The sequence below is a fragment of the Molossus molossus genome, unplaced genomic scaffold, assembly GCF_014108415.1.
Source record: "Molossus molossus isolate mMolMol1 unplaced genomic scaffold, mMolMol1.p scaffold_m16_p_3, whole genome shotgun sequence".
Taxonomy (NCBI): domain Eukaryota; kingdom Metazoa; phylum Chordata; class Mammalia; order Chiroptera; family Molossidae; genus Molossus; species Molossus molossus.
The window spans coordinates 81476455-81501613 of NW_023425366.1; the positions used below are offsets into that span (position 1 = coordinate 81476455).

At 43.2% G+C, this 25159-nt stretch overlaps 1 protein-coding gene and 1 long non-coding RNA gene across 2 annotated transcripts in view; both read right to left on the reverse strand.

Moving 5' to 3' along the window:
- LOC118642396 overlaps positions 1–12324 on the reverse strand; it is a 28496-nt gene extending 16172 nt beyond the window's left edge. Inside the window, exons 1-2 of the long non-coding RNA XR_004961707.1 lie at positions 12204–12324; positions 9118–9356 (exon numbers count right to left, since the gene is read on the reverse strand). This is a non-coding gene — a long non-coding RNA (uncharacterized LOC118642396). The remainder of the gene's footprint in view (positions 1–9117; positions 9357–12203) is intronic.
- Positions 1–25159, reverse strand: part of MCC (MCC regulator of WNT signaling pathway) — a 253338-nt gene that overhangs the window by 222719 nt on the left and 5460 nt on the right. The gene's annotated exons all lie outside the window — the stretch shown is intronic.

Genomic DNA, 25159 nt, shown 5'->3' on the forward strand with positions numbered 1-25159 from the left:
GTGCTCTTTGGAAACAAACAGGAAGTGATCCTCAGAATGTGATTTTCCATATTTCAGCGTTTTATAAGGTAAATGACCACGAAAACGGCGTCCTCAAACCAGCACACTTAACTGGGAAAAATGTGGAGGAACTAGAACCCTCCTACTGCTGGTGGGGACACAAAATGCCATAACCTCTTTGGAAAAGGGTTTGGGCGTTTGTTTTTTGTTTTTGTTGCATTTATCTTGAGACAGAGCGGGAGGAAGAGAGGGAAGAAGAGAGAGAGAGAGAAACATTGATGTGAGAGAGACACATCGAGTGGCTGCCACCCACACAACCCCAACCGGGGCTGGGGACAAACTTGCAACCGAAGTACACGTCCTTAGTGGGAATCAAAACGGGGCCTCTCTGGTCCAAGGGCCGACGCTCCAACCCGCTGAGCCAAACCGGCCAGGGCTGGGTGTTTCTTAAAGAGTCAAACAGACACTTTCCGTGTGACCAGCTACTCCATTCCTAGGTATTTACCCAAGAGAAATGACACAAGAAGACCACGTCCATAAAAAGACCTACACACAAATGTCAACAGCGAACTTGTCATGTCCAAGAAGTGGAAACAATTCAAATGTCCATCAACAGATGCACAAATAAACAGATCGGGGTACATTTCAATAATGGAATACTACTCAGCCACAAGAAGGAATGAATTACTGATCTACGCAACATGGATGAATCTTCAAATCAGCTGAATGAAAGAAGCCAAAAGGAGTGGAACACTCTGTTTACATAAAATTCAATAAAACTAAAACTAATCTACAGTGACAGAAAGCAGATCAGTGATGGTCTTGGGAAGTGGAGAAGGATGGGGAGAGGAGAGAGTTGGGCTGGGAGAGTCAACTTTTGGAGGTGATCGATATGTTCAGTAGAATTCGATTGTGGTAATTGTTTCCTGGGTACATATACCCAAAATCATCAAATTATATACCTTAAACATATGTAGTTCACTGCCTGTCAATTATACCTCAATAAAACAATTTTAAGAAACAGCATACATATTTCAACTATTGAACAAAGGTGTGAATTTCAGTGGCTGAATTACAGATAAGAAAATTAAACTCTGCTCTTCTGATCTGAGCTTCACATAAAGTATTACACAACATTCCAGGAGCTTTAATTTCTCTATTTACACGTGGAAACTGCACCTGCTCCCTCTTGGTGCTATGCGCAGAGGTCCTCAGTCATGGCTCAAGCACCTAAAAGACTGTTCTGGTAATTATTCGCTCCCAATTCTGAAACTAGTTCCCTGATTTTAAAATCATTCCTCTATCTCAAGCGTTGCTTGCAACACTAGCCATCCTACAGGGGTCTGGTGGGGTTAGTGAAAAAGCTACAATATGTAGGACACATGCTCAGTGAAAACTGTGTCATCCACCTACGCTACTGAGAAAGCACATGGCCTTCTCCCTCCACGCCACGCTCTCAGGGTCTGCGAACGACAGCCCAAGGCTCAAATCCACCTCACTGTGCTACTGTGCACGGCTCACAAGCTAAGAAGGACATATATATAATATAATATATATATATATATAATATATATATATTATATTATATTATATATATATAATCCTCACCCAAGGACATTTTTTGATATTTTGTTTAGATAGAGTGGGAGGGAGGGAGAGAGAGAGAGAGAGGGAGAGAGAGGGAAACATCGACGTGAAAGGGACACATCAAGTGGCTGCCACCCGCACGACCCAACCAGGGCCGGGGGCAAACTGCAACCGAGGTACATGCCCTTAGCGGGAACCGAACCCGGGTCTCTGTGAACCGCAGGCCGATGCTCTAACCGCTGAGCCAAACCAGCCAGGGCAGACTTTTATATTTTTAAAGGTTGAAAAAAGAATCAAAAGAATATCTCATGACATGCAAAAATTAGTTACTGACATTGAAATTCATACAAAGTTGCACTGGAATAGAGCTATACCCATTCGTTCACACGTTGTCTATGACTGTTTAACCTCCGAGGACAGAGGAGTTGTGACAGAGACCACATGACCCATGGGAGTTGGAATGTTTACTATCTGGTCCTTTATTTTTATTATTATTTTTTTTAATCCTCACCCGAGGATATTTTTCCATTTTTTTGTACAGATAGAGTGGGAGGGAGAGAGAGGAAGGGAGAGAGAGAGAGAAACATCGATGTGAAGGGACACATCGAGTGGCTGCCACCCGCACGACCAACCAGGGCCGGGGACAAACTGCAACCGAAGTACATGCCCTTAGCGGGAACCGAACCCAGGTCTCTCCAGACCGCAGGCAGATGCTCTAACCGCTGAGCCAAACTGGCCAGGGCGGCTATCTGGTCCTTTATAGGACATGTGTGCCTACCCCTGCTCTGGGCCCAAGTCCCACACGCAAGCCTCTGAGCATTCTGAGGCCTTTAGGAAATTAATTCTAGAGATAGATACTTGATTGAAAAGCAGCCTAGTGGTCATTTTATCCCTACCTGGTACCTTTAACAAATGCTGCTCCTTGTTCAGAGCAAGGCTGTGACGTCACAGGATGTGCCCCATTTCAGTCTGCAGTCTGGGAAGGACAGCAGCTCTCTCTATGGGGCCAAATTTTCAGTAACTCAGCCCCCTGCTTACTTTACCTCAGAATAGGTCCTCAGAGCAGCTGTAAAAATCTCAGGCCGCTTTTAACTACTACACTTAAGTCTCCTTTGGTTACAAGCCCCTTAAACTTGAGCTAGTTAAAGTAAAAAAGCGAACCAACAACTCCCTTTTTATTTGTCCTAAGTACACAGGGGTCTCTAGTGGGTGCCATTTAGGAATGGCACGTGGGCAGACCTCTTGATTTTGCCCTTCTTTGCAGACCAACCCCCTTTCCAGGTCATATACCACCAGAGTGTACATCTCTCGTTTCAGAAACAATCGGGCTAGGGGTGGGAAATCCTCCGTTTCCAAATACCCAGAAGATGGGTCCAGTGTACAGGGCCCAATGTAGCAGTATAAATGGAGTCCAGGGTGGTTCCTACAAAATGGGAAGCAGTAGCCCTAGATAAACATATTTTAAGTATCCACTTTGCCTACCATAATATAGGTGGGGAGATCAAGACATAAATTTAGAAAAAGAGATGGTAAGTCTCCTTTCAAAGACAAACCTAATGAGACTCTCACAGTATGGGGTGGTCTCAGGCATTTGATTTCAACTTTTATTAAGACCCTAGGTCCCATGAAAACTCCAGGAAATTTGATGGTTTTGTTTGTTTTTTTCATTTTTAACTTTTTATGTTTCCCTTTACTTCACTCCTCCTAAAAATATCCACTTTTGGGTCCCAGCTCAGGTGATTACCTCTTCCATCTACATTTCTTTTCTCTTGGTTCTCCTTTCCCCTTCCACCTTACACACACACACACACACACACACACACACACACACACACCCTACCTACCACCACCACCACCACCACCAGAAAAGGAATCATGATCCTCCCCCCCCCAAAAAAAAAAAACCTATACAGGAAAAAAATCCAGACCAAAATGTGTATTCTCCCAAAGTGGGCTCCTGCGTACTCACTAACAATTAATTAGACCATTTACAACATAGCAGGGTTTCTTACAACAACAGCCACAGTCAGTCCCAGGGAAACTCCCAATACTTCCCCCCTGGCTTTATCTGTATTTGTTAGGGAGAAGGATGGGCAGCAGGTGGAACAGCACCACTTCCTCCAAGGCACCTGGAGCTTGTACCAAGCCTCTCTGTACACCTCGTTGCACGTGAGGTGATCTTCAGCATCCCAGCAAGGGAGCTAGCTATCATATGTGTACGAACAAAGAAAACCTAAGGCTCAGGGATCAGACATCAAGCTCAAACCAACACACTAGGTAGTGGAATCCTGGCCCAGGATCCAGGTCCCAGTTGAAGCCCAGGGCACTTTATTGTTCTGTTCCATTTTGTGTTTTAAATAAAAGGCCAAGTTACTGACCAGCTAGCAAGTGGGCTTGGGCCAACAATAAATTGGGTCAGGGAATCCTGCACAGACATGACTTTGTCAACAGTTAGCTAATTAAGAGAATTTAGCAATGACTGCATTATTAAACCCTTTCAGCAGAACAGGTTTAGTGCTCCCATGCATCCAAGGCTGGTCTCGGTCTCTCTCTCCCCTCCCCCCTTCCCCCCACCCCCTCTCTCACACACACCCATCACTAGAAATCCCTTTTTCCCGCTTAGGAGAGGTCCTTCAGGGTGGACCACCTTCATCAGCTTCCCCTGACCACAGCACACCATAATGTTGTTTCTCTAAACACCTGGCATTAGAGTCTCTATGACTCACTCGATAACTTCAATAACAACAGAAGACAATTTTGTGTTGTCTCCCAGTGAGCGTCAAAGGCAGCTCAGGCAGGTGGAGGGTGTTACATCTGCCTTGCCCTCCCCTCCACCCAGCAGGCCGAGAATACTGTTATAATGCAAGGCATCGTGAAATTTACCAACCATTACAGAAGACTATGAGCTCCTAGAAATAACAATTCACCCATTTACTGACTAATATAACATTCCAGAAGCTGTTGGCAAAAGAAAAACTTTTTAGTTTGGGAAGTCAATTTTTAAAAAAAATCTTCCATTACTCTTAGGTTATCAGAGGTAGTCTTAACTGGCTTCTAGATTGGTCCCCAATACTGGGTTTCAGGAGAGAAAAACAGCTGAGACAGACTAGCTTGGAGAAGCCAACGACTGTAGCCAATAGTATCCCAACTGGTTAGTACAGACCACAAGTACAGGAATATTAACATTGGCGCTTTCTGTAAAGGCCAGACTGTTTCTCAAAGGTGAGAAGGCAGGGAGGAGCAAAGGGTACCAAAAGGACAAAAGGAGAATGGCGGCAAAATGAGAAACTGTGAAGATAGCAGCCCGGCCGGTGTGGCTCAGTGGCTGAGCATCAACCCATGCACCAAGAGGTCACCAGTTCAATTCCTGGTCAGGGCACATGCCCAGGTTGTGGGCCCAATCCCCAGTGGGGGGCATGCAGGAGGCAGCCAATCAATGTTCTCTTGTCAATGTTTTTCTCTCTCTCTCTCCTTCTCCCTTCCTCTCTCTAAAATCAATTTTTTAAAAAAAGAAAAAGAAACTGCGACGATAGCAGTGGAAATAGCGGGACGAAAGGGTGGGTGTTTCTCTGTAATATAAATGTTAAGTAAACACAAAGATGGAGAAACAAAAGTCAGACCAGCTTCGGAGGCTGGAGGGAGACAAAGCATAGTCACTCTCTGCTTACAGAACGGGGGAACACCAGTAGCCTAGGTCCTTTCCAGACATCAGGGCTCTGTGATGGTCTTCAGGTGGGGACCCAGCCCTTTGATTCCATCAGGCTCTGCTGCCAGGAATCAGAAACTTGGAGTCAAGGATGCTTAGGTGGTGAAACTCCTATCTCTTGAGTGTAACTACTGCTATGATAACACACCAAAAAAAAAACACTTCTTCATATCTTTGGAATAATGTGTTGTTTTTTCCCCACAATGACATTGAAACAAATTATTCAATGTGGTAGCTTTCTAAATCTGATTAATGTTATTCAGGGACTCCTACAAACTGTTTGCCATTTATTACACTTGCTAATTAGGAGCTGTAAGGTCTTTATCTTTCCCAACTTACAGGCATAGCCCAGGATAGAGCTTTGCTAAAAGCAGGACTCCTGGCTAATCCTGTTAATGAGTTTAGCACTGCCAAAATGTCAGTGGTTTTTCATTTGGTCAGAAAGGGCCTAATTTATCTAGTTTGCTGCCCTCGGTAATTTTCATAGAAATGTCAGAGCAGCAATCAGCAGAAATGCATGGCAATAAAGATGATTACTGGAAGGGTAGCAGGAACACCCCACTGACAGACTGCTTTGATTTTTCTTTCCCCACTGAAAGATTTAGCTCAGAGATAAGGCAGCAGACTACACAGAGCTCAATCCAAATCATACGCACATGTTTTGCCTGAAATACAATTACACTTTTGAAATGGAGAGACATAGGAAGCATCACTGTAGAAGGAAGAGAGCATAAGAACATGTTTCAGGGGAAGAGATGGGAAGAGCAGGATTGTTTTAACAAAACTTGCTTTCATTCACAATGCATTTCAGGATGCTAAAGGAAAGGGTACCTGAAGGAGACAGATCCCGATTGCGTTCATCACTTCTGCACTACAAAAATAATACTCAGACTTATTCAACAAGAAGTAAAAACAGACTCTTTCTTTAGCAATTTCAATGTATCCTTTAAATAAGCATAAGTAGTAACAAATGTAATCATTCTAAGAGTCAGTAATAGATAACAGGGCTGTTTACCTTTAGGTCATGGCTGCCCAGATGTCTGAACAGGGAAGGCATTCACTTAAGCTAATTGCCACGGAACCCGGGGAGAAAGCTTATGCATGTGATTTGATGACTTAGCCTTTCACTGATAGAATTTCCAATTTTACCATGGGGACACATCAAATTCATTCAGATTATTATGAAAAAAGATAATGATACGAAATGAAGAACAAAGAAAATAAAGCACTCAGTCTAGTCCTTCAACAGTAGACCTCATATGGAATAAAAATCCCAGGCTCCCAACACATCATTCTATCCAATTTTTTGTACCTACCCCACTCTCCCTGACTCCCTATGTCCACACAATGGGATGCTACAGCAATGCGCCATGTTTTCTGGGATGCTACAGCAATGTGGCATGTTTTCTGGGATGCTACAGCAATGCAGCATGTTTGCTGGGATGCTACAGCAATGCGGCATGTTTTCTGATGCAAGGCCCATTGCAACTTGTCAGCTTACATGATAAAGCAGAGACTATAGTAACAAGGCCTCTGTCTAGAAAGTTGAGAAAGGGAAATCTCGGAACCAAATTCCATGAGACCAAAGCTACATCCCTAACTTTCATGCATGTTATCCTCCCAGGAGCTCAATGTCTTTGCTCTTTAAATTGAAGGGCCCAAATTCTATCAATATAAATGTTAGGTAAACCTTTGACATAAAGATGACTATTTCACTTCACTCCATAAATTTTCCTGCAAAAAATAAACAAATAAACAAAGATGGCATATATGAGTTTTACTCAAGGAGAGATTAAATTAGGCTAACAGTTTAAGGATAAAAATATTTGCTTCATTAAATTTTCGATCCATTAGTCTAGTTTAAGCAATTTAACCAAGGCATCGCTTGTAGCAGTACTACTTAAAATTGGACCCTTATATGGTTAAGCATGCTTAAGATAATGAAAAGAAGTATTTTTATCTAAGAGGCCTTTGTTTACATTTCCAAGCACAGGCAAAGATGTAATGCTGTTGACTGGGTACTGTGGATTCTTACAGCCTTGGGAAATGCTTTGCTTTCCCTTGACTCAGTTTCCCCATCACTAAGAATGGCAAAGTCATTACCTCTTCTACCAACTACCCAGAACATTAGATGCGCAAATTATTAGTAAGTGCTAAGCACTATATACACAGTGAGGGTCTCCAGGCTCAAACCTTAAACAAAACAGACAAACCCACAGAAAGGAGACCTAGTTGATAAAGAAAAAAGAAAAGGAAGAAAGAAAAGGGTTTCTTATGATCAGTCAACCTGGATTTAATTCCCTCTGTGAAATTAGAAACAAAACTTGCCATCTACATTGGAAATAAGGTAACCAACCAGCCCAGTTTGTTTAGGACTATCAGAGTTGTTGTTTTTCAAATACTTTTTAAAATTGATTTTTTAAAGAGAGAGGAAGGGCAGAGAGAGAGAGAAACATCAGAGAGAGAAACATTGATCAGCTGCCTCCTGCACGCCCCCTACTGGGGATCAAGCCTGCAACCTGGACACATGCCCTGACCGGGAATCGAACCGGGACCTCTCAGTCCATGGGACAACACTCAGCCACTGAGCCACACTGGCCGGCAGGATTATCAGAGTTTTTACACTAAAATTTCTGGGTAAATGGAGAGAGTTGGTTATCTTAACAGAAATTCAAATGAGTAGAATATTTGTATAATCAAAAATGACTGACCAACCTAACAAATATAGTTACTTTAAATTCAATACTCTGTATTAAAAAAATTGGAGCTTGACTAGCTTTAGCTTGGTTATATTTTCTCTTTTTCTTGATTCCCCCCCCTCCCCCAAGTTTCACCAAAGGGAACTGCCACTTTGTGACCTTGGGCGAGCTATTTAACCTCTGTTTCAAGTTCCACATCATAGTAAGCACAACAGTAAGCTCTCGAATGGGAGCCAGCACCATCGTCTCTTTACTGCTGTAAGACTCGTGGCATGACCACATTTGTTCTGCTAGTGACTTTTAAATATCACCCATCATCTCTATAAATACTGTGGGTTTTCTTTCTTTTTAATCTCAGAAGAGCCTACAAGTACAATCAGGTTGATATCCTTTTCCTTAATTCTTTTCCCTGACAGACCTACATAAAAAATAGAGAAGCAATTTAATTTCTTCAATTTAAAATCAGGCTCTACCACACTCATTTTAGCATAACCAAGTGTTAGAAAATTCTTTTTAATGATAAAATATAATTATGTCTTTCTTGATAATTTATAATTACCAGGATATGCTTGTCCATGTTAGATTATGTTCCCCTTTCCAAAAGCTAACCTAGAAATAGGAATAAGCTTATTAGAATTCTAGCAACACCAGTAACAAAATATAATTAGCTTCTTGGAATTTATGAGCCTATTCTTTCAACAAAATACAGTAATTATTCTTTAAAAATGAACACAATAATGCAAGGATTGCGAAGAAACACTCCAGTGAATGAACTAAGGGACATTACTCTCCCATCATATCTGAGTAGGCTCCTGTTACTTTGTTGTCCTATATTCATTTGAATTTTCAATCTCCAGCTAATAAAACCACTGACTATCAAGTTCGTAGGCAGCACAGAATCAGAAAAATGCAATAGTGTTGATAAGGTGGCCGCGGATTCTAGGGACTGCCCAGCAACAGGGGCCATAGAATGAGGCAAGGAACAGTTTAAAGAAGTTACTATTACTATTTCACCAATGTGAGAACGTTAATGAAATAAGGAGAGAGGACTATTAGTCCCATGACAATAGAAAGGAAAATAAAAGAGCCTCTTACCCTTAACGAACACATTTATGAGAACCGTACCTGAGAGGCGAGGGCGACACTGGACACATTTTTGGAGTGGAAAGAGAAAAGCTGCATTTCCTCCAAAGCAGGAAACTGACTCATTGCCAATTACTGAATGGATGCATAGCTCCTAGCAAACAGTAGGAACGCCACGAATGTGTATCCTCTTCCCTTCTGGCAGAGTTCCATCATCAGCTGCAGCACATTCTAGGAGGGGATCAGAGGGTTCGACTTGCTTGGGGTTTTCTAAAAGCCGCCTGCAGGGAAAGTGCTGTGGGTGAGCAGGGAGATCTTAGGATGTTTATATAAAGCTGAGAGGAGGGGGTTCTGGGCTCTATTCTGAGCCATGCCTTCAGTATGCATAGTCTTTCTCAACTGGATCCTCTGTATTTTCCTATACTGTAGTAAGTATTACAGAGAAACAGCAGAGGAATACATAACACTCCCAGCCATGGATGGTGCTTATAAGCCTGTAGAGGAGGAAAAACTTAGGCCTGAGAAACGGGAGGAGGACATGTTTCACAGCACTTAACGTGTGCACGCAGAGATGAAGAGCCGTAGGGTTTCCAGTAAAGAGGGGTGAGTGCAGGCATGTGGTAAAGCCAAGCAGAGTCAGCAGGCCCAAGGAAGGGCATTTTCAGGATTTAACCGGATTAAGGAAAGAAATGCAAATAATGCTATGCAAATGCCTATGGTAATAAAGATCGTCCATAATAATAAACTGGATGATGAAAGAAACCCTGAGTAATATCAAGGGTGGATAGGTTAATAGGCCCTTCCTCCATGAAATATGCTCTGCTCTGTTTCCTTTCTTCATCCTTCAGTTCTGCTGACCATGTTAGGGCCCTAAATTCCACTCTTAGTTATGGGCTGCTTTCTGTCCCAGCGACATGCAGAGGAAGAGAGAGTTTCACCTCTGCACAGAGAAAAGTCAGGTTCTCCAGCACACACAAATTGCTGAACATTGTACACCCACCAGCCATCAGAAGTAAGGTGGGACACTTCCAGAAGGTCAGTGAAGGTCAACAGGGACTTACTTCAGTCATGCTATCAGACAAGATGTCCTTCCTGTGATGGCCTCGATGCTTGTTGCAGTGTGTAGCAGTAGTTAGAGCAGAGCATAGATCAGACACTAGACTTTAGAAACTGGTCGATTCCTTCTTCTACTATGCTAAGGATGGTATAATTCTTAGCAGACCAGGATCCCCTTAGGATAGGGGGAAACCAGTACAGAAGCAACTGTACTAAGCGGGGATCATTTAAATTGAACAAAAGATGCTTTGAAGGCTGATGACAGTGAGGCCAGCACGCTGAAAGCTATTTGCAATCATTCAATCAGTCAAGTTTCTACTACGGTCCTTTGATGGGCCTACTACTGGGCTATCGGAATCTCTAAGTATAAAGGCTTTCATCACCCAAGTTCCCCAAGTCAACTTTTTCTATTTTCACAAATACTCATTTCTGAATGAATGGTATGCCTTAGGCTTGAGCAAATATATTTGCATTCAATGACATTTCTGGGTAGGAAACCAGGCTCTGACACCTCCCACTCACCCTGTCTATCTTCTCAGCTTGACTTTCAGCGTGCCAGAGAAGCGGGGGAAGGGGTACAGAGGGAAGGCCAGCTTGCAGATGGCTTCACTCACATGGCCTGCAGCCTTCCCTTCCCTTCCTAAAAGCAGCCAAGACCTAAGACCATCCTAGCAACCAAAGCCTTCAGCCAGTAGGTCATCCAGGGTGGGCTATTGGGTTAATGAGCTCCTTAAAAGAAACAAAACAAAAAACTGCAAAACACCCTGAAGCTATAAGGAGGCCCTCCTCCATTCTGCTAAAATAGTTACTCTGATTCCAGGAGCTAAATTGATTACACAGCACAGTCTGCCAAGCAAGTAGGTTAAATGTTGCTCTAGAATAGCATTTTGGTCATATCCACTTTAAACAAAAATTAAATGGAGCCTTTAACTGAAGACTTGTACTTAGCAACATAGTTCAATTTAGGGATTTCCAAGTAATAATTTTGTTGTTATTTATAGGAAGTCACCATTAAAACAGAGAAACACTAGCAATTCATAATGGTAATACTCTTTGGCCAAAAAATAAAATTCAACAGCCCTTATGATTAAAAAGGGCTCCACTGAGCCCAAGTTTTAAGCTTCCTACAATTAGATTTGTTCACAGAAGATTTTGTGACAACAGACTAGCATCAGATCATGCAGAGACAGGTAAGTACCAATGACATATGATGAGGGAGTAATACATTTTTAGATGTTCAAGTGAAATACCCTTTTTTTGTGTTGTTATTGATTTTAGTCAGAGAGGAAGGGAGAGGCAGAGAGAGATAGAAACATCGATGAGAGAGAACATCAATTGGCTGCCTCCTACATGCCCCGCACTGGGGATTTGGCCCACAACCTGGGCATGTACCCTGGCTGGGAATCAAACTGGTGACCTCTTGGTGCACGGGATGATGCCCAACCCACTGAGCCACACTGACAAGGCTGAAATACCCTTTTTAAAAAATCATTTAAAATTGGTTTCACTTGGTAGTTAAAAAAAGGGGGGGGGCAGCTAACTCACCTTCCCCATCCCTCACACCCACAGATCACAATGTCAAAGCCACAGTGGCCACAGTTATGCTGGCCCCAAAAGGTAACCAGTATAAAACTGTGTGGCGGCCCAAGCTGGCTCTGGAAACTGGTGCCCTGCCTTACTGGTTTCTCTGCCCTCCTTCCCTGGTGCCATGTAAACACCTGGCAACAATTCTTCACCATTTTTAAGGCATTCTTTTTCTTCTTTAAATATGTTTTTATTGACTTTTAGATGGGGGGGGGGGGGAGGAGAGAGAGAGGGAGAGAGAGAGAAACACCGATGAGAGAAAAACACCTCCTGCACACCCTGCTACTGGAATTGAGCCTGAAACCCGGCTCGGGAATCGAAGAGAAGACCTCTTGGTGCATGGGACGATGCCCAACCCACTGAGCCACACTGGTTGGGCTTAAAGGCGTTCTTAAATAAGCAACAGGCAGAAGACTGAGCAAGCAGGATTAGGTGGAACAGATGGTCCCCATTTATTACAGCCTGTGCATTTGGTTTTTTAAACTGACCTTTTTAGTCTTTGGACTATTTTACAAAGACAACACCAGGGCCTCAAGGTACCCTTGTTTTTTCTTAACATCAGACACCAACTTGCACAATAAATACACTGCTCAGCTTCTGTATTTACACATATCCCCTCACCTGCCAAGATATAAGAAAACACGTTATACAGGTGTGTTACTTATATGAACAAAGATTAACAACCTAAATATTTATTCAATAGTTAATTGTATTTTATGATATGTAATATGAACTTTCAGAGTTATTAAAACTTAAGTTTTTAAAAAGAAAATATATCAAGGAAAACTTGAGAAAAAGTAAGCTATACTATACAAAACCCAAGTATGATACCTTTAAAGAAATATTAAAAACTAAAAAAACATATTGAAATATTAGCTGAAAATATGTTATAAGATTTTTGGAAGTTTACTCATTTATTTTTCAGATTCTGTGTGTACATGCATTACTTATATGGTCACACCTATGTGTGCCTTACCCCTTTCCCTGCTTTCTGAGGAGGAATTAAAGGTAGAAATGCTGGTTTGAAGTGGTGAAATAATCAGATTTTTCTTTTTTTTTTCCAATCCTCATCTGAGGATATTTTTCCATTTATTTTCACATAGAGTGGGAGGGAGGAGGAGAAAGAGAGAAAGAGACAGAGACAGACAGACAATGTGAGAGAGGCACATCGACTGGTTGCCTCCCGCATGACCCCAGGGCCAGGGACCGAGCTGCAATCAAGGTATGTGCTTTGATTGAAATCGAATCCGCGACTGTTTGGTCCTCAGGTCAATGCTCTAACCACTGAGCAAAACCAGCCAGAGCCGGATTTTTCTTAAAAAGTTAAAGAACTATGACTTAAAAAGCCAATCAGGGAAAGACAAATACCACATGATCTCACTTATTTATAGAGTATAATGAACAGAAAATGCTGATGAACAAAACAGACCTAGAGACATAGAAAGGAGTATGGTTCAGACTGACAAACTTCAGAGGAGGGGGGCGAGGGGAGGGATGCGATAAACCAAAGAACTTATATGCACATATGTGTAACCAATGGACATAGACAACAATGCTTGCAGGGTGGGGGTGGGGGGCGGGATACGGAGGAGGGTGTGGGGGGGGGGGAGGGAGAAACATCTGTAACAAAAATAAAGAAATAAAAGAAATAAAGTTAAAAATAAAAATTAAAAATTAATAAAAATTAAAATAAAATAAAAAAGCACAACTGGTGTCAGTTAAATGGCAGATCTGCGCCATAAACATGTGTGTACATTATACACACATAAAATGCTGGAAGGCGGTGACTGTGGTCTTTGATCTGCACTCCAGGACACAGCACCATTTGGCTGCTTCACACTGCTCCTTCTTTATGTGGTCCATGAGGCACAGGCATCCATGGGGAGGGGCTGGAATGAGTATGACATCAGCCGTCAAGAAATCTGCACTGTGCGTGAACAGCCTGAGGACCAGACATTCCCGATCCTGGCCTCTTTCGGAGCCTTACCATTCCGTAGCCAGCTGCACATTCCCACTAAGCTGACCACAGGCATCTCCAAGCCAGCATGCCCAATCCAGACTCATTGTTGCCCACAAACTGGATTTTACATGAAACCTAATCTCACCTATCAGCACAACCCTCTCAGAAACCTGGACATTATCCCCAAGGCCTCTTCTTCCCTGCAACCTATCAACCCACTCACCAACCCCAGGTCCTAACAGATGCCAGCTCCAGAGGCCATTGACTATATGGTCCCAGAAGGCCATGGGTATCTTGCAAACAGCAGGAACTTCTGGATTCAGACCCATTTAAACTTGGCCCTGTCAACTACTAAATGTGTGACCTTGGGCAAAACCCTTAACCTGCCTGAGCTTCCTTTCCCTCACTACTCAGTACCTCTAAAGATAGGACCCCTTAGTCCCGTAGAACTATTGCAAGGTTTAAATGAAGGTCATTCATTTACAAGGAAATGCTGAGTGATCAGCGGTGAACAGCAGCCGCTCCAGGAGGACACACCAAGTCTGTAGGCCTGGACAATGCATTAAGTGCTATACCACAGAATGGCCAATGTCATTGGGGCATATGAGAGAGGATGAATCTGGACCAGAGTGGGGAGGTCAGGAGACATTTTAGGGGGAACTAACACTTAAACTAAGTCCCATGAGATGAGCAGGAGGTAGATTAGCAATGGCTGAGGATACGGGTATCATTCCAGCAGAGAGAGGAACAGCAAATGTGATGTTCTGAGGTCAAGAGACAAATAGGCACTTGAAGGTGATGATAGCAGTTGAGCTGGCTGGAGACCAGAATGAGGGTGAGAAGCGGTCAGAGGCACAGCTGGTGAGGGCAGCAGCGGCCATGGGTTTAGGTACCCTAACGTGAAGGGTGTTAAGCAGGCAAATACATACAAAATGCATGCAAAGTGCTCAGGCCTGGGAGGGCTGCCCGAGTACTGCAACTGCCTTCACCGTCACCACTCTAGTCTGGTTTGTGCTGTCCAGAAATGTATGACCCAGCATGTTTTTTCTTAAGTTGGCCTCTTCCTATTAATTATTAATATGTTAGAGTATTTTTTTAAAAGCAAGTTAAAATTGTTCTTCACTTGACTTGGTGAATTCAAGGCGGAAATATAAAGGCAATAGCCCATCAGTCTTCACCTGGGCTCCTTGATAGTTGGAAGAGCAATACAAAGGTTAATTTCTTATCTAAGTCATAAACCTCGGAACTCTCCACATAACTGATCACGCTAACTTCTCAATTCCAACTGCTGTGCTTAGTATAAGACACCGCACATCAGCCTCCTCATTTCGGGGCACAGGATGTGCCCCTCTTCCCATCCAGCCCAGGTAAGTGCCACTGGCTCAGGGCACTTAGAGTCACCTGGAGTATCACGGTCTGATTGCTTTGCTGAAAACTCAAATTGTACCACTGAGGAATACTGCAGTCATATTTTGAATGACATCTACCCAGTAACTCCAGGCCTCATTGGAATCCCTTATTAGCTCCATACAGTAACCTATGAACACTAATATTTGTAAAAACCTAAATTAGTGAAAAGAATTAAGATCTTTATCATTTCCACTGAATTAAGAAATCATGCATTGAGAAATTAACATATTTCTGTCCCTTGCAAATGATTACTAAAGCTTAATTGCAGGGACTTCCCTACCTTTGTGAGAAAGGACGACTTTTCATAAGTAGGGCACATTACATATAAAATTATTCTCCACACCCTTATCCTTAATTCCACATATTCATTATTTCTAATTTGGAAAGCAACCCTGATAAGGCTAGAGGCATTAGGCTACATTCTCACGAGTTCTAACAATTTTTACTATAGATTAATCAGACTGTCAACGGACAACAGTAATTTCTAACAGAATGCTTTTGAATATCAGAACTATAATTGTGCATCATTAAACAACCAGAGTTTTGTTGTACTGAAGGCACCATGTTTTAAAAAGTATAGATTTATCCTTTGATACACATGAAAGGAATAATTGCAAGGCAAAGCAGAAGTGATTTTGTATCATATTGCTTCACTTGAAATATTTCAACAGAACATTAGCATTCGCATCCTTTTTATTTATCATTTCTAATACAATAACACACCCTAATTCCAGCTCCCAGAGCTACTCCACCATCCCTGGAGGAGAACCTGCTCCCAAACAGCCTCCACTCTGATCACCTGTCTTCCTCAGGGGGAATACCCAGCCGTTTGCTACCCCCCCCATTCTTATTTTCCTTTTTTCTTCCTTTTATTATTCTTAACTGCCAGGTCCCCTGTCAACCACCCTGCAAGGACGTGCTCTGAGAAGAAAACACTTTTCTGGCCACTGACCACCCCCCACCAGCTGAGCTTCTAAGACAGAGAAAAACATAAGCTGATCCCATTATCAAGCACTAAGGGGTAAGTCAGGGGGGAGAGGAGTGTCGCCCACCCCGGCTGTGTTCGGTACACGCGCTGCCCAACTGGGAGGTGAGAAAGGCCTCTGGAGAAGGCGACATGCTGTGGGACCTGACATGAGCTGGCATCCTTGCGCAAAGGAGTAACGCTGAGGGAAGAAGGACTGACTTGAGTTTTGTTTTGTTTTTTTATCCCAAGAGGGCAAGAGAAAAGAGAAGAAAGAAGTTTTTACATAAGACCTGTACTTCTCCTTTTACCTGTTGAATAGTCAAATTGAGTTGGAGATAAAGATCTGTGAGGCAACCTCTTAGAGATGGTAGTTTAAGCCATGGGAACCTGCGACATCACTGCAGGAGTGTCCATGGAGAGGAGCCGGAGCTGGAAGTCAAGGGGTCCCGAACTTCACAACCAAAAAGTGAGATGTTAGAGCCTGAGGTCTATGACTGTTTGGTTCTTTCCCATTGCCCTCAGGTACACACTCCTCAGCAAAAGACCAAACTAACAACTTCAAAACACGAAAGGGAATATTCCACCACTTCCTGCTATTAGAGGAAACCTCGATAAGGTCCCAGAGGCTTTAATAAAACACTTTCAAATGAAAACATTAGCTGTAAACAGAAACTGGGATGGCCTTCACTGCTGTGGGCACATCCCAAGTCCTCTCAAACCCATTTATCAAAGCTCCTCTCTCACCTCCAGCTGGGGTGTCTCCTCCACCATCACTGCTGCTTCCAAGCAAAGCTCCCCCTGGCGTAGCTGCAGCCTTCGTCCTATAACAGATCACAGCTGGGATGGGAATTCACAAGGCAGTGCATCACTGATAAAACTCATCTCCGGGAGAAAGTTACTCATTACATGAACATGGTCTCTTCTCTGCATGGTCCTTACCCTGGGCAGGGGCAGGGAGGGTCTGCTGTGCCCTCCCTCTCTCGTGTTATGCCTCAACCAGGACGGCCATCCTACAGTCAGTTTCTGGGCACAAGAAGACCTGACAATACCACAGCCAGGGCAAAATTACAACGAAATTAACAAAAATAATAAAACTAATAGAAATTTAAAAGCAAATTAGTATTGCCACTTGTTAGCTCATTAACATTCTGGCTCTGTGAATCCAAAAGAATGAAATACCCATCTTTCTTTTCTAAGATGTAGCAGTATCTGGAGGAACCTTTTCCCAGGTAATGTACTTTTGGCATTTAAGTTCCAGAGTGAAAACCATCAGCAGGCCGAGACTCGAGGATTCCTGATATCATCTCCATGATACATTTGTCTCCACTTAAGAACTTCCTTTAAATTACTCCAGTGCTCATGTACAACCACAGCTACTAACGATCAGCTTATAAAGTGCTTCTTGTCTACCTGGGACACTCACTGTAGCAAGGAAGAAGTGTAGTAGCAAAACAGCAACTATTATTATTATTATTGTTATTGTTATGGCAGCAGGAGAGAACCAATGGTACCAAGCACTTTGATAAGCAAGACATAGGTATGTCAGTGGTCTTTTAACATTTGTTTAGGGTGGATCTTCCTATTCTCACCACTTTCTAATAAGGAATGTATAGCCCAGAAAAGCAGCTTTCCACAGACCACTAGCTGGGATACTGAAACCCACAATTTGACCACCCACAGTTTTACAGACAGAGAAACTGAGGTGATGAATCAAGGCACCTGACCCAGTGGGCAGATAGTAAAGAAGGTGGTCAAAAAAAAAAAAAAAAACACAAAAAAAACCAGAGACCTTCCCTGGTCATTTAACATATTATGTCAACCCCAATATGCTGTCATTGCCAGTTGAGGACAGTTTAATGCCAAATAAAAAAGATGCCCCATCTTCGACACTTGGAAAATTAAAGGGTTTGAAGGCAGCTCTATCAGCATCAGACACTTTCTTTGGCAGTAATTACGTGTGTATCCAGACAGCATTTACATAAGCAGCTCCGAAGCCCAAAATGAGAAACAGTCTTGGAAGTCACTCCATCCATCATACCAGAAGGCACTTTACACATACCAGGGCATCGTGAAAAAGGGGGATCCCAAATTTTAGTTTAAATCTACCCATTCTGAGTTGGAAATAAAAACTCCTCCTGTCCTGGGGTCCAACTCACCTGCTTTTCCCCCTACTCACTATTAATGCCCTATTAATAATCGGTCCAGGCACAGCAGCCCTGGACTATCTCATCCCCACAGTAGCCTTATATGACGCGGACTCTCATCCCAACACTTAATCAGAAGTGCTCCCAATCAAGCATGAAAATAAATTAGATTTTGGTTTAACTGGGATTAGATTCCCAGCACCAAGAAATAAAGTAACAGTTATCTAATCTAACAGGCCAGTCTCAGACTTCCTGGCTCCTCTCCACAGGCTCCTCTTGCTAAAGCCCTCTCCTAAAACTCCTCTTTAAATACTGTGAAATCACAGCATGTCAGTGAGGAAATGTAACTCTTCCCATGCCATGACATAACTCTTAGAGCTGGTGCCTGCCTAACAGTGCTAGTCTGTCCATAAGGGGAGCTGCTGGGTGTCAGCCTGTGACATGCACACTGGTCCCACGAGGTACTGAAGTGACTTCTTCCTGGACACCTTGGAGAAGGAGCCTCCCGGGCTTGGGCAGAGCCCATGTGTTTTCTGTGGAGAAGCAGTTTATTCTCACGCTTCGTTTTACACTCACTGCCACTCCATCTGGAAATGCCAAGGAGTGAGTGCTGGGCAGAGCCCCAACCACGGAGGAAATCAGACACGGACGAGGGAGAAGAGGGGTAGGAAAGGGATCCCCAGAAAGTATGAAGGGAGTACTCCTACAGTGCAACAACAACAAAAAATCCCAAACAACCCAATTAAAAAATGGGCATTTCGCCATAGAAGAGGTCGCCAACAGGCACATTAAAAAGATGCTCACCATCAGTAACCATTAGGGAAATGCAAAAAAGAAACTCAAATGAGATACCACCTCACACCTATTTGGATGACTATTTAAAAAAACAAAAACAAAAAACAAGTATCAGCAAGGACAGGAGAAATTGGAACCTTTGTGCATTGCTGGTGGGAATGACATGAAGTGGGGCAGCTACTATAAAAAACAGTGTAGATTGTTATCGAGAAGCAATTCCTCAAAAAATTACACATAGAATCATATGCTCATGCAATTCCATTTCCGAGTATACGCCCCACAGAAGTGAAAGCAGGCACTCGGCTGTTTGGATATCCATGTTCCCAACAGCACTATTCACAATAGACAGAAGGTGAAGGCAACCCAAGTGTTCATCCATTGAAGAGAAAAACAGAATATGATATATACATACAATGGAATACTATTCAGCCTTAAAAGGACATTCTGACACATACTACAACATCGATGAACTCTGAAGACATCACACTAAGGTAAAGAAACCAGTTACAAAAGGACAACTATTGTCTGACACGACTTACGAGGTATCTAGGTTAGGCGAATTAATAGACAGAAAGCAACATGGTGGTTGCCAGGCTCGGGGAGGGGATGGAAAGTGAAGGGTTAATGGGCAGAGTTTCAGTTGGAAAGATGAAAAGTGCGGCAGATGGATGGCAATGAAGGTTGAACCACAATGTGAATGTATTTAATACCCCAGACCTGTACACGTCAAAATGGTTAAAATGGTGAATTTTATGTTATGTATAGTTTAGCAGTTTTTTGTTTTGTTTTTAAAGGATGAGAGGGTTGACCCAGTCATGCACCATCAACACACAGCAGCTGGCAAAGCAGCCAACAGCAAGCCCATCTCATTATACCCCCAAAAGAATGCAACTGCCCTTTTGGATTTTTACACCTGCAAGACCCATAAAAACCCACTGACAGCGGACAACTACAATACACCCCAAAATCATAGTTAGAGCTAAAAACAAATTCTTCTAGTTATTTTATTTTATTTTCTTATTATTTTTTAATCCTCACCCGAGGACATTTTTCCATATTTTATTCAGATAGAGTAGGAGGGAGGGAGAGAGAGAGAGAGAGAGAAAGAGAAGCATCGATGTGAGAGAGATACATTGAGTGGCTGCCACCCACACAACCCCAACCAGGGCCGGGGACAAACTGCAACAAACTGTTCGGTTCCTTAGCGGGAACTGAACCCGGGTCTCTCTGGACCACAGGCCGATGCTCCAACCACTGAGCCAAACCGGCCAGGGCTCTTCTAGTTATTTTAATAGTGTGATTGGTGGTAATGTCATATGTAGACAAGAGTTCCTGAAAAATTAGACTTTCTCCGTTTAAAATAATGACAGAACATTCTAAAACATACATTTTAAAGCAAATCCTATGATACAGAAATAAAGGAAGGTGAGGAGAAGAGAAAAAAACATATTCCTGGCAGTTAAAAAAAAAAATCTGAGTTCTAAATCCTCGCCTCTGCCACCACCCAGCCTTCTTCAGGCTTCCGCCTCATCAGTCCTGCGAGCGGCTTGCACAAGGCAAACCTCAAATCAAAGATAAACTTGACGGCATCCCCAGCAGAAGCATCCCCTTTGTCCAATCTTACGCTGCCCAGGCACCTTTCTGGTCACAATCTGACTACCAAAGAGCTTTTCGAGAGGAAAATAACATGTCAGTATTTCAGGATTCTTGAAACTGTATTTGTTATCAATCAACCGATAATAAAATTAATTTTTAAAAGTCAGTGATTTAAATAAATTGATCCAAGTGACAGTGGAAGGCAGAGGCCAGTCCTCCTAATCCGGATGCGCCCACATCCTACATCATCGGCATCTATCCGCCCTGGACTATCCATCAGGGAGAGGCCGTTTTCAAATCACTCCTGGCTGGTGTCCTGCCACTCGGTTCTTTAAGCCATTCCTTTTAGGGGAAAATACACTCAAAATAAGCTGAAAATGTCCAAAAATAATTATAGTTTATTTTTATGGAATATAACAACTCTGTCCGATAGGAGAAAATGACCCAATGTGAAAGTTTGGGACTATGTTGGGCTTAAAGGGAGCGAGTGGAGCAAAGAGAGCATTTTGTGACTGATCACTCGGGCCGCTTCTGAAAATACTTTCTGTAATAGGCTTTTGGGACAAAGCCTTCTGGCCTTTTCTTTGCTAGTTCCTCCTGTTCTCGACATCTCCCCTACCCTGCCCCACAATAAAAAAGTATACGAATAAAAAATAAAAAAAAATTCAGGTATATCTTCAAAACACTCCAGAGAAATCCTGATTGTTTCCCATAGCCGGCGAGGCTACAGGTGGTCTAGCCAGATCTGTCTTCTCAGGCCTTATCTCCCTCCACTCCCCTTGCTCACTGCACTCCCAGCCACATCACCTCCTTGCTTATGTGTGTCAAGCACACCCTGGCCTTCGCACCCTGGCCCTGTTCTTCTCTCCCCTACCTTCGTATGGCGCTGTCCCTCATTTCATTCAGCTCTCAAATCAAAGATCCCTGCAGACAGGTCTTCCCTGATCACTGTAATAGCATCCCTCCCTCCTTCATTCCCTGTAGGGTTTTTTTCTTTCTAACATATATCACCACTGGACATACATCTCATCTGTCTCCCTCTGGAATGTAAGGTCCATCAGAACAGGGATGACATCAGTTCTGTTTGTGTCTGTATCCCCAGACCTAAGAACAGCACCTGGCATGTAGAAGGCACATAGTATTTGTTGAATAAACAAATGGCAATAGAGAGAAAGCTAAAGTAATAATGACCGAACTAAGTTCCCTCAATGTACTCTTTAACCAAATGTAAAAGTTCTCAAGCCATCTGTCACACTAACTTGGCAACTGGGGTTTGGTCCAAATGAGTAGCTGAAATTTGCTGATGCCCTACTATGTCACATACCGACTAGGTGTTGGCAGTACAGTGATGGGTGTTGTTCTGTTCTGCCTTCAAAGACCTCCTGGTCTCTTAGGGAGGCTGGGGATCATTACAGTCAGTTCTGAACACAGAGGAAAAAAGAACAACTAACCTGGGAGGCCGGGAGGGGCTCAGGCAGAAGCAAGTCATCATACATGTACCACATTGTCTCTGAACAAGTCCATACAGCCCATAGGAAACAAGGACAAGCAATTAGTCCCACTGTTACCATGCAACCAAGCAGAGGACTCCACTGCTGTCCTAACTGCCAGGCAATCTCCTTCCATGTTGGCATTCTTTCGGTGACAGCCACTTCAGTATTTCTCACAACCTACCTGGAGTCCTTAACTGACATGCGTGCACACACAGGTTTCATGAAACTTTCTGAAACATTCCAAGCACTGATCAAACCTCATGACTCAAAATATCGGCCTCAAAACATCATTCCAAGCATCAGATAGCTTTAGCCACACACTTCCCAGCCCAACAGGCTTTGGTTGCTCATGTGCAAAGTTAACAAACCCAAACCTATAGTTTTTTTTGTATGGCTGTAGAATCAACAGCTGCTAATTCTGGATTTCCCCCACCCGGAGTTTCTCAAGGTTTAATTTCTTTGTTGAGTATAATATCATGCAAGATTTGCATATATAAATTGCTTTACAATCTCAGTCACTCCTCATGATAATGCAAACCTTCCGAAAGGTGTCCTCTTTTGCATATGTACTAATTTTGGCTGTTTTTGTTCAGCAAGAGAAAAAAAAGAACATTTGCTAGAAAAAGAGGATAGCTCTGTGCTGCCACTAAATATGTACTCTATAAATTGAACTGTTTATCTGTGTGATCCATGTTATTCTCTCCTATTTCTTTCAAGAGTGAAAGATACCACTGCTAGGAGTCTGTGTGTAGTTAGAGGGCAGGGGACTCAAGAAAATAATTGCATTTAATTTATCTCTGCCATGACATCCTCTTGCTGATGTTAAAAAAAAATCCACATTCTGACTATTAGCTTTCAATTTTCTGAGTTTTTGGCTTGTCTGATTCTGTAATCCCGCCAACACAAACCTCTTTCCCAGAATCTAGAGGTTACTTAAAATGTAATCTTGGTTTTGTGAAATTTGATTCCTTTGATGAAAATCTAAATTTGCAATCTTTGTTCACCAACAACTTGTTAATTGTGTTCTAAGTGCAGGTTTTACCTCCCAGCTGCAGTCTGACTTTGGAAGACGCCATCCACGTGACTTGCATTCAGGAAGCCGGCTTCAGGTGGCTATTAAAACAGCACCCTTGAGTGGACCATCACATTCCCTTCTCTAGACAGGTGCCCCACTTAAAGTTCTGGCACCTCAGATCTGGTGCCACAGTCCTGTAAGTACTTCGTTAATATGAAAGGGTCTTAGAATTAATTTTAAAACTTCCCTACTGGACAAAGCACTTCCTCAGAATCAAGGTTTTCTTTTTGCTTTTGGGTCTGTGGCCATCTCGGTTCATGATCACCTGCTGGTGTTTGACTAACCTCCTCTTCTCACACCACGTTTCTCCTTTTTCTTGTCCCTTTGACTACCATCTGGTCCCAGCAACACTTGATCGCCTTCCCCTTGCCGCTGGGTTGGACGCATGGCCTCGCTGCCATGCTCCGCGTGCTTCCTCAGGACCTGGCCTCCTGTTGCTGCCTTGCCATTCAGCCCCAGCTGCCCATTTCAATAGGTTCCCTGGTTTTCGTCACCAACCCCAACACTCTGTAACTCACAGTAACTGAGCTGACTCTAGTAGGAGCCTGTAGCCCTAACCTCAGGGTGGGAGAACACTAATTCTTGTGAAAGAGGAAGCCTTATTCTCCTGGCACCTTAAGTATCGTAGCACTAATCCTCAGACACCTCTCAACACACAGACTGTGAGACAAAGGTCTCAGTGCCTGTCTCCCTTGCAGTAAACAGGGGACAGAAGGGAAGGCCCTCTTGGGGGAAGATCACCCTATTTCTTACTGACAAATCTGCTTTTTGGGCTCTGGAATGCCTAGAATTCTTTGGCCACTTGAAGGTGACCATATCCTTTTAATCATATTCACTTCATTTTTATCAAAAACATTCATCTGGGTATTGAATAGATATTACGATACAAGTCTAGTCAAACAGGCTTCTTAAATAGAATACACTCTCCTAGGAACATGTGATCAAAAGCTCAGAGCAGTCGCAGACACAAATGAAAGGAAACCCTGTACGATGGTTGAGTTGGGCTCAACTCCCAGCTCCATGTACCGTCTGTACAATCCTGGGAAGTTTCTCTTTATGCTTCCATTTCTGTACCTGTGACAAGGACAGAACAGAATGTATATCACAGGGTTTTGACAATGAAGCATGTGAATATCTGGGAAATGCCTAGAAAGCATTAGCTATTACAAACCACTCAATGAGCCCTGGCCGGTTTGGCTCAGTGGTTAGAGCATCGGGCTGCGGTCCGGAGAGACCCGGGTTCGGTTCCCGCTAAGGGCATGTACCTCGGTTGCAGTTTGTCCCCGGCCCTGGTTGGTCGTGCGGGTGGCAACCACTCGATGTGTCCCTTCACATCGATGTTTCTCTCTCTCTCTCTTCCTCTCTCTCCCTCCTGCTCTGTCTGAACAAAAAATGGAAAAATGTCCTCGGGTGAGGATAAAAAAACAAACAAAAAAACAAACAAACAAAAAAAAACAAACCACTCAATGAACAGCTGAAATACGAAACAAAGACTACTGCCAAGCGTTGGGACTTACGAGATCAGGGTTTTAGAAAAGATTGTCATTTTGAGGCCTCTGGAGTAGATCTCACATCCCCCTTGGACAGGTGAGATCTCATTCATTCATTCATTCATTCATTCATTCATTCTTTATTGTGTCCTCACTCGAGGACACTTGCATTCATCTTCAGCTAGAGCAGGAGGGAGAGAGGGAGGAAGAGAGCAAGAGAAACATTGATGTGAGAGAGACACATCGAGTGGTCGCCACTCACACTTCGCCAGCTGGGGGTGGGGACAAACTGCAACCTAGGTACGCACCCTTAGCGGGAACTGAACCCAGGACTCTCTGGTCTGAGGGCCAACGCTCTAACCGCTGAGCCAAACCAGCCAGGGCCAGGTGAAATCTAATTTCCTCATCTGTATCTTCACCCTTTGAATCTGGGCTAAGCATATAGCTGTTCTGACCAGTACAGCACATAGAAGTGACCTGGTGCCAGTTTCAGTCCTATATTTTAAAAGAACTG